The sequence below is a fragment of the Labeo rohita genome, chromosome 18 (assembly GCF_022985175.1).
Source record: "Labeo rohita strain BAU-BD-2019 chromosome 18, IGBB_LRoh.1.0, whole genome shotgun sequence".
NCBI lineage: Eukaryota > Metazoa > Chordata > Actinopteri > Cypriniformes > Cyprinidae > Labeo > Labeo rohita.
Window position 1 is genome coordinate 22,092,634 of NC_066886.1, and position 9,969 is coordinate 22,102,602.

General features: G+C 37.7%; 1 non-coding gene across 1 annotated transcript; it reads left to right on the forward strand.

Moving 5' to 3' along the window:
* Nucleotides 1–2,632: 2,632 nt before the first annotated feature.
* LOC127180823 (uncharacterized) lies at nucleotides 2,633–9,160 on the forward strand. The gene is made up of 2 exons (XR_007829704.1): nucleotides 2,633–8,350; nucleotides 8,863–9,160. It is a non-coding gene; the product is annotated as an uncharacterized LOC127180823 (transcript).
* Nucleotides 9,161–9,969: the final 809 nt, after the last annotated feature.

Genomic DNA, 9,969 nt, shown 5'->3' on the forward strand with positions numbered 1-9,969 from the left:
TCACGGAGTTGTTGTGAAGCCACTCCTTCGTTATTTTAGCTGTGTGCTTAGGGTCATTGTCTTGTTGGAAGGTAAACCTTCGGCCCAGTCTGAGGTCCTGAGCACTCTGGAGAAGGTTTTCGTCCAGGATATCCCTGTACTTGGCCGCATTCATCTTTCCCTCGATTGCAACCAGTCGTCCTGTCCCTGCAGCTGAAAAACACCCCCATAGCATGATGCTGCCACCACCATGCTTCACTGTTGGGACTGTATTGGACAGGTGATGAGCAGTGCCTGGTTTTCTCCACACATACCGCTTAGAATTAAGGCCAAAAAGTTCTATCTTGGTCTCATCAGACCAGAGAATCTTATTTCTCACCATCTTGGAGTCTTTCAGGTGTTTTTTAGCAAACTCCATGCAGGCTTTCATGTGTCTTGCACTGAGGAGAGGCTTCCGTCGGGCCACTCTGCCATAAAGCCCCGACTGGTGGAGGGTTGCAGTGATGGTTGACTTTCTACAACTTTCTCCCATCTCCCGACTGCATCTCTGGAGCTCAGCCACAGTGATCTTTGGGTTCTTCTTTACCTCTCTCACCAAGGCTCTTCTCCCACGATAGCTCAGTTTGGCCAGACGGCCAGCTCTAGGAAGGGTTCTGGTCGTCCCAAACGTCTTCCATTTAAGGATTATGGAGGCCACTGTGCTCTTAGGAACCTTAAGTGCAGCAGAATTTTTTTTGTATCCTTGGCCAGATCTGTGCCTTGCCACAATTCTGTCTTTGAGCTCTTTAGGCAGTTCATTTGACCTCATGATTCTCATTTGCTGTGACATGCACTGTGAGCTATAAGGGTTATATAGACAGGTGTGTGGCTTTCCTAATCAAGTCCAATCAGTATAATCAAACACAGCTGGACTCAAATGAAGGTGTAGAACCATCTCAAGGATGATCAGAAGAAATGGACAGCACCTGAGTTAAATATATGAGTGTCATAGCAAAGGGTCTGAATACTTAGGACCATGTGATATTTCAGTTTTTGTTTTTTAATAAATCTGCAAAAATGTCAACAATTCTGTGTTTTTCTGTCAATATGGGGTGCTGTACATTGAGGAAAAAAAAAAAGAACTTAAATGATTTTAGCAAATGGCTGCAATATAACAAAGAGTGAAAAATTTAAGGGGGTCTGAATACTTTCCGTACCCACTGTATGTGTATATATATATATATATATATATAATATATAACATTATATCTCCAAAGAACCCTAACATATCTTCTAAGTAAAGAGTAATTGCTGAATTTAAGTTTTAGAGGGGGTGTACTCATTTATCCTGTGCACTGTATGTGTATACATGTGTATATGTATATACCGTGTACTATCACATGTATTTATTATTGAAGCTCTGTTTATGTATTTTCTCCTTGTACAGCAACCTTGGGAAAAGGTTGGGAAAGGGACTTTTTTTATAAATAAAAAATATATATTATTATTATTAATGTCCTCATTTTCCTCCAAACTGCACAGCAGCTTTCAGGAAGTGTGAAAGGGAAGGGTTTGAACATAGAATTATAGAATGCATCAGGTTAGAGAGTCTGAAGTGCAAAAAAATTTAATAACATGGCAAAGAACAAGTATACAGTAGAAGACAGCAATTTTTTTGATGAGTTATGGGAGCAGAAAGCGGGACTTGTCAGACTCACATCTTGGCATGCACTATCTTTGTGTGTTTGCTTGTATTTGTATGTTTGCATGTGTCCTGAGTCTCCTGAGTGAAAACTGTGAAACCCAGTGTCGCAAAAAAAAAAAAAAAAAAAAAACCCTTATATGTACTATAGTCCAGTTTTTATGTTTAAACTGTTAGATTCTTTGGATCATGTGTTTTCTGATTTCTTTTTTCTTTTAAATAAAATAAAATAATAATAATAATTTAAATTTTTTATTTAAATTCTATTTACAAAATCTTAACAAATAGTAATGGTCAAAAACTGTAATTTACTGAATGATGATTGTTTTCTGAAAAAATTACAGCTAGCATATTTGAATTTTATGGTCAAAAATCTGAAATCGCGTGTTCACAGAGAAAAACTGATTAAAAAAAAATAGTGGGTGGACTTTTGGGATTTTAGGCTGGTTGTTTTCACACACTGTGGTGTTCTAACATACTATAAAATTGATTTTTGCATAATAGGTACCCTTTAAGCACTGTACGGCTTGCAATATGAATGTGGTATGTTTTTAATGTTGTATGTCAAAATGTTTTGCAGCACTGATGCCTCTTTTGGACTTATGCACAGTTCAGCCTGATGCTGCGGTGTCTTCTCATGCATTCTTTGGGCCATCAAGTCAAATCGGGTAATTTGTTCTAGCTCTTCTTTGTAACTTTCTCTTGTTGTGTTTGAAAATAGTCAGATCCAAAAATTTTGTGTTGACAAAGCTATTGCAGCATGTATGAATGTGACGCAGTTGTATTTATTTCTGCTGCACCTTTTAGACAACCTCCTGCACTATCAGAGTTAGTGTCCCTATATGTGGGTCGCTGTCACAGCCTGTGGAAAGAGCCTGGACTGATGCTGTGGTTGGAGGAGAATGTCAGAAAAGTGCTAAATAGGGTCGACTCGCACGATCCTTATGTGGAGGACTGCCAAAACAAGTAAGAAACTGTTGAATGCAGATGTTATTTTTTTGTCTGTTTGAGTTTGTTGTATTTGAAGGGATCCTATTGTGTCCCTTTTTAGAAGATAAAAAAGGTAAAAGATAAAAGCTAGGTGTTTTCAAACTTTTTTTCTCAGCCAAACCACTTTGGCCTTAATTAACCCTCTGAGAATTATTATTATTATTGATATTTTGTGCAGATACAACATCTTATATATACAAAAAATAGTAATTTACCATTCTGCTTCACATTACACCCCCAATCCCCCTAACATCCCAAATACACAACACAAACAAACATACTGTACGTGCAGTTATTAAGTGATACATTAAATGTACAAAGAACAAAACAAAACAAAAAAAGTAAATAAATAAATAAATAAAAAGTTAATCCTCTTCTGCATCTTCAAGTGACAGATCAATAGTTGAATCAATAGTTGATCAATAGTCAAAGATGTCCATGTTTCATGAAAAGTTTTTAAAGTCCCTTTTAATGAAAAACATTTTTTTTCCAGTTTTAAAGACAAAAAAAAATATTTTATCCATCTATCATATGAGGGATGGCGTGCGTGTTTCTACTTAAGGAGAATAAGCCTCCTAGCTAATAGTGTGGTGAAAGCAACAACATCTTGTGTTGCTGAAGGCAAATTTGTCTTAAAACAAATTCCAAACAGAGCTGTAAAAGGGTTTGGAGTGGCTGATATGTTAAAGGTTTTGTTCAAAGGTATCAAATATTTTAGACCAAAACTCTGTTAATCTTGGACAAGACCAAAACATGTGAGTGTGATTTGCTGGAGACTGTCGGCACCTATTGCAAGTGTTACTTCTGTCTGGATATATTTTGGTTAATCTGGCATTACTGTAGTGTGCTATGTGAAGAATCTTGCAATGCATCAAACTGTGTCGGGCACATAAAGGAAGAGTGTACTAAATCGAGCATATAGTCCCACTCTATTTCGCTTATAGTAATCCCCAGCTCTTGTTCCCAGGTCTTGTTGAGTGGTTCAGAGGGGTCAGAATTTAGAGAATCTATTGATTAAATGATGGAGATTAGCCCTCTTTTGTCTGGGCTAAGAGAGAGAATTGTGTCCATTTTTGAATCAGACAGAAAATTAGGGAAACTGAGGAAACTGATTTTGAACAAAATGTCCAATCTGAAAGAAGTGAAAAAAGATGGGTTTTAGGAAGATTAAACTTTTCGGACAATTCTGAAAATGATAAGAATATATCTTTATCATACAAGTCCTTGATGGTACTAATACCCCTAGAAGACCAGTTGCAAAAAACGGAATCAGAACATGATGGTAGAAAAGATAAATTGTTTACTATAGGTGGAAGAATTGACAGATTGATTAACCCAAAATGCTTAATAAATGCTAAAATGCTAAATAAAATTTACCAATATTTTAAGAGTATTGGTCACCACTAAACTGTCTGAGACATTTTTACTTCTTATAGGAAGCTGAGAGCAAATCACTGAATGCAGGGAATATTTTGAGGATGACAATTCTATTTGGGTCCAGATAGGATATTCAGGAACTCCTGAAGTGTTAGTCCAATATAACAGCTTGCTAATATTACAGGCCCAGTAATACTGTTGAAAATTTGGTAAGGCAAGGCCCCCTTTTTATTTTGGTAGTTCAAGAACCTTTCTTCTTATTTGTGCATTTTTGCCACTCCACAAAAAAGAGGTAGTTGTCTGATTCAGAGTAACAAAAAAGACTGATTAATATAAATGGGTATATGCTGGAAGAAATATAAAAATGTAGGCAAAATTGTCATTTTAACCCAATACAGCCAATTAGCGATATTGGAAGAGAGGCCCATCTCTGTATATCTTCCTTTTAAGCAACTAACAGAGGATTAAAATTTTTCCTGAAAATACCTGTGACTGATTTGGTGATAAATACACCTAAATATCTGAATCCTTTGTGAGCCCACTTAAATGGAAAAGGATATTTAGACAGCGTTTCAGCTGCTGCATTGATTGGGAACACTTCGCTCTTTTGAAGACTTAATTTGTAACCAGAAAATTTGACAAACAAATAAAAAATGTGGAGGATAGGCGGTACTGATGACGCTGGGTTAGTTATATATAAAAGAAGGTCATCTGCATAGAGGGACAATTTATAAGAGGTTCCAAACCAAGTAATGCCTTCAAACTTTTCCTCACTTCACAGCCAAATGGCCAATGGCTCTATAGCCAATGCAAATAATAGAGGCGAAAGAGGGCAACCTTGGCATGTACCTCAGCCCAGGGGAAAGGTTTTAGAATGTGTTGCATTGGTGTGCACAGATGCAACAGGGGAGGAGTATAATAATCAAATCCATGTTATAAAATTTGAGCTGAAAGCAAATTTACCTAAATTGAAAAACAAATACCCCCATTCAACAGGGTTGAATGCCTTATCATCATCGAGGGACAGTATAACCTCAGCATTGTCAGAAATTGGGAGAAAGGATAGTATTAAAAAGTCTTTGTGTATTATAAAAAGGATGTCCAGTCGGCCTGTAACTACTACAGAGCAGTGGATCTTTGTCTTTCTTTAGTAACAATGAAATGGATGCCTCAGACATGGTTGTTGGGAGCCAACCTGAAAGAAAGGCCTCATTATATACTCTTTGAATTGGGGCTAGAACAGAAGAGAAAGTCTTAAAAAATTCTTAAACTTTTAAAAGTCTTAAAAGTCTTAAAATACTAAAGCCATCAGGGCCAGGAGATTTACCATTTTGAAGTGAATGAATTGCCTCTTGTACTTTCGTGGTAGACACAGGCGTGCCCAAATCATTTGTGGAGCCATCATTTACGCAAGAGAATATTAGTTGATCAAAGGGGTTTGGGTCATTCCATATTTTTGAGTCGCATTCTGAGGAATAAAGATCTATGTAATATTTTGAAAAAATTTAATTAATTTCCTCCGGATCAGAAACTATATCACCCTTAGCAGATTTAATTTGGGGATCAGTTTAGATGTGCGAACATGAACATGAACTTGCGTACCTCTACAGATACCTTACTTTCTTTTTCACTCCTATTTAACCTGCAAACCTTATATTTTTCCCAATAAAATATTTTAACCCCCAAATAATATACATAAATGTATTTTTAACAGCCCATCGAAAGAAGCTTGTTCTTCAGTCACAAATCAGGTGTTATGCAACAGCTAGGTCTACAATTTCGAAGGCTATTCAAAGACATTAGAGACTCTTAAAACCAAACGGATGCAAAAAAACATCAGCTAAACAAGACAGCAGGTAAGGGCATCATGGAACAGATAACCATAATCTGTATTAAATCAATACAGATCCCACCTTGCATAGTTCCACTACAATAGGTGTCTATTCAGCATATGTTTGCGCCACTTCCGGCATTATGATTCCAATGACATGAATGTCAGGCACATCAGATTATTGAGAACCTCCGCGCTGAGAATCCAGATACGATTGCCCTCTTCCGCCGACAGAAACCACTTGTTGCTCCCTTCTTTGGTCGTTATACGAAGCCTTGCTGGATACAAAGGAGCCGGTTTAAATCCCTGTTTGTACATTTCGACCATGACTTCATGATACTGAGCCCGCTGTTCCATGACTTCAGGGCTGTAATCTTCGTAGATGGCGATTGGTTTCCCTTGATACTGTGGTTCGCCTCGCTTTTTACGTGCCTCGCAAATGACTTTATCTTCTAACTGGTAGCAATAAAAGTGGACCACAACTGCTCTTGGTCTCTCCCCTGGTTTAGGTTCAGCGGTGAGAGATCTGTGCACCCAGTCTAGCTCTGAGGGGAAGATAGAATCTGATCGCCAAAAACCTCAAAAAACCTTCTATCGACTCAGGCTCCGATTATCCTTATGTTGTTCCGTCTACTCCGCGCTTCCAGACCGGTGGTGTTGGTTTTGAGCTTTGCGTTGCTCTCCGTTAGTGTTGCAAGGGAAGTTTCTAGACGTTCCACGTGCTCATCCAGCAACTCCACATGTGACTCTAGTGTGGTAAGTCTGTCCATGATCAGTAACCGTGGCTTGCACACAGTCAAGTTTCACTTCTAGTGTTGAGATCACAGCCTTGAACTTGGCCGCTAAGGCCTCTCTATGCTCTTCCAGCAAGTCTGCTAGAGCTGCCATGCTCACTTCACCTGATGACACCTCATGGTAGCTTCTTTCTTAGAGGTTTTCGCCATTTTACTTGCCATTTTAGACAGACACTTAATCAGAAGTCGTTGTAACGAAGTTCGTAGAATGAGGAGGAGGCGGGAACCGGCAAACATTCAAACACTTTAATCATAAATTAAACAAACACAAAAGTAAAGCGGCAGCCCCTCACGGACGACTGCCACACACAAAACGCAAAATAACGTCCAGGCCTGGTCCTCTCTCGTCTTCCACTGTCGTCGCTCCTCTTTTTATCCTTCCAGAGCTCCTCCGTGGGACTCGAGACCAATGAGTGGCTCAGGTGTCGCTCATTATCATTATACTCCACCGGCCTCGTTCCGTTCCCACGGCTTTCGGCCCCGCCCCACTCATCACAGTCGTCTAGTTATTTTTTATAGTTTGTCAGAAAAATGGGTGGGGTAGTTTTAAAAAATATGAATGGGGAAGTCCACCCCCTGAGATTTTAACTAAATATTTCAATAATTTAACTGCACATTTGCATGTTTACTTCAAGAACGTTTCTTTTATTAACCCAATTTTAAGTTTTTATCAGGATGAGTTTACATAGCTATTGATAAAATGGCTAAACATTTCAAATCACGATTTTAGCGACCAAAATGATCAGAGTTATCAGTATTATCACAGTATTGTTAAAATGTGCTGGAAATGTTCAAAACCACTCAGAAACACTGAAATCATTTCACATCCAACCGATTTTAAACCAATAAAAATATTGGTTGGGTGACTTGCACTTTATCATGTTATCTACTATAACGTACGTCATGTTCAAGTAAAATTTTATAAAATTATAAACATCACATTTCAGCCTTTAAATATATATTTTTTAATGATACATCATAGGCATTTTATCTGCTCTATAAACAGTTTTACATAGGCTACCTTGTTAGCGAAGTGTTGAGATTTTTTTTTTTTTTAAATGCACAATGTACCAATGTTCCATGTACCGGTTAAGGTTTACAACAAAAATTTGGTCCAACTGAGGGAACGAGGTGTTACAACAAATAGCTGACGCTGTGGGAAAACACCTCTGATAGCTATAAACAGATGATAGCCCCTAAACACATTGCTTCATAGTAGGACATTACTGTCATATGAAAGAACCATCACCACCAAACAGAATAATCATACATATTTTACAGTAGTAACCTGCTGGCATATGGCACATAGCCATAAGTGTAAGTACTGTATACAACGCCACAACAGCTTAGGTCAGACTACACTGGATGTGTTGCATGGCTTGTAATGATTGGAAAATCCGTTTGTCCTTCATGTCAGACAGCGCGAGCGCTTGGAGTACATCTGTACATCACAAATATACCAGGGCATCACTTACTTTCCACATCCACTGTAAATAGTATATATAATGGGTTCTATATTGTCCCTTGTCGAGTCGCGCAGTGCCGCGCCATGCCACTCGTGTCTGAGGAAGACACGGAAGCAGCGGGGAAGCACCGCATCTTTTGCCCGGGGATAAACTTGCGAGAGTGGAAGAGTTCCGGAAAACATCTACGCTGTGTATTGATGCACCTTATGAGAGAATAAGACCAGCAAAGAAGGTAAAAATGTATGTACGCTTGTCTGTTTGTCAGATTTTTGTACACCAGTTTAGCCTAGTAACATTTACCTGTCAACATGGTGGTAAGAAACTTTACTATGGTAAACTACACTGTCGTTTCAAATGGCTTTTGTCAGCTTATTTAATTAAGTTACCAAATTAAAATAATTTTTAACGTGCCACGCTTATATTAACATTAGGTTAACTAATGTGAAATTTTGTTCAAGTGTTAGTAGTTAATGTTGGCCAGTAGCCTATTGAGAAAATAAAATTGTATGTTAGCTAGGTTAAACAAGTTTTATGGCTAACTGTTATAGCTGGCTTTCTGGTTTTAGTATTAGTTTGTTATAATTTTTAATGGAATTTAAGATATACTACATTTTTTGTGTTTGTGTTTTAAAGACAATTGCAATGAAGCATCAACAAAGACATGAACCTGCCAACCACCCTGAGAAGTTTGTGTATTCTATGTGGGGTTTTCCTTTAAAAAGTGTGCCATTTCTTGTTTTTCAGAGAAGACATTTCTGTCACTAACAAAGTGGATGGTGAGCAAGAGTGGTGGCCACGTTTTGGAGCAGCACCTGGGTTTTGCAGATGGCTGTGTATTCTTTGGCTGCTTGTCTTTACCCCCATTATGTTTCTGTTGCCTAAAGATTCTTTGTGAGGATAAATCCAGAGGATACAACATAATACACTGCAAAACGTCCTAAGACAGGAGAAAAGGTGAAGATGCACTGTTCCAGCATTGGAAGACTGTATTTTTAAGTGTTATACATGCAATGTTTTAAATAAAGAATTTGATGTTTTGTAATTCTTGTGTCTGTTTTAATTGAATGCCAGTAGTACCTATGTAGAGTAAAAATAAAAAATAAAATAAAATGAATTCAATATAAAAATTATAAAATCTACTGAAATCTATTTTAAAATGAATTACAGTAGTATACTGATGAATTAGATTTTTTAAATAATAATTTGCTGTAAAACAGTAGAGTTTGCAACTGTAAATTAAATACAGTTTGCTACTGTTAGTCTAAATTACAGTAACTTACTGGCAACATTGTTAGAGGTCTTGTTAGAGGTCTTGTCGGGTCCTAAAATCTGTACAGATGTGTCCAAACTAACTGTGTCCAAACTAATAGCATTTATTTTCAAACCCGACTGGACCCAAATGCCCCGCAGTCTGTCAGGAAAAATCCCAATCTCCTGCTGACTGATTTGGCTGGTGCTTCATAACTTTAACTTATTTACTTATTTTTTATTACTTTATATTATTTTCTGCTTGATAGACACAAGTTATTTCTAAGTTTGGCTGTAAGATGGATATATAACATAGGATTTCTGTGTGGAAGGTTACAAATGTAAGCTCATTTTCTATGCACAGTACACATCCGGAATAGTTGAAAAAAAAAAAAAAAAAAAAAAAAAATGTTGGGTCTTATCGAGTCCATTTGGGAAAAAAACACATTTATTTTGAATTACCCAAGGCCACTAATAACTGTATCCCAACCCCTGTCCGAGGCATGCGTTGAAGTTTTGGGGACTCAGGTCGAGCCTCGGGTTCTTGGATCCAAGTGGACCCGTGAAAACCTCTACTTCACACCTATATGAAGAACATCGACA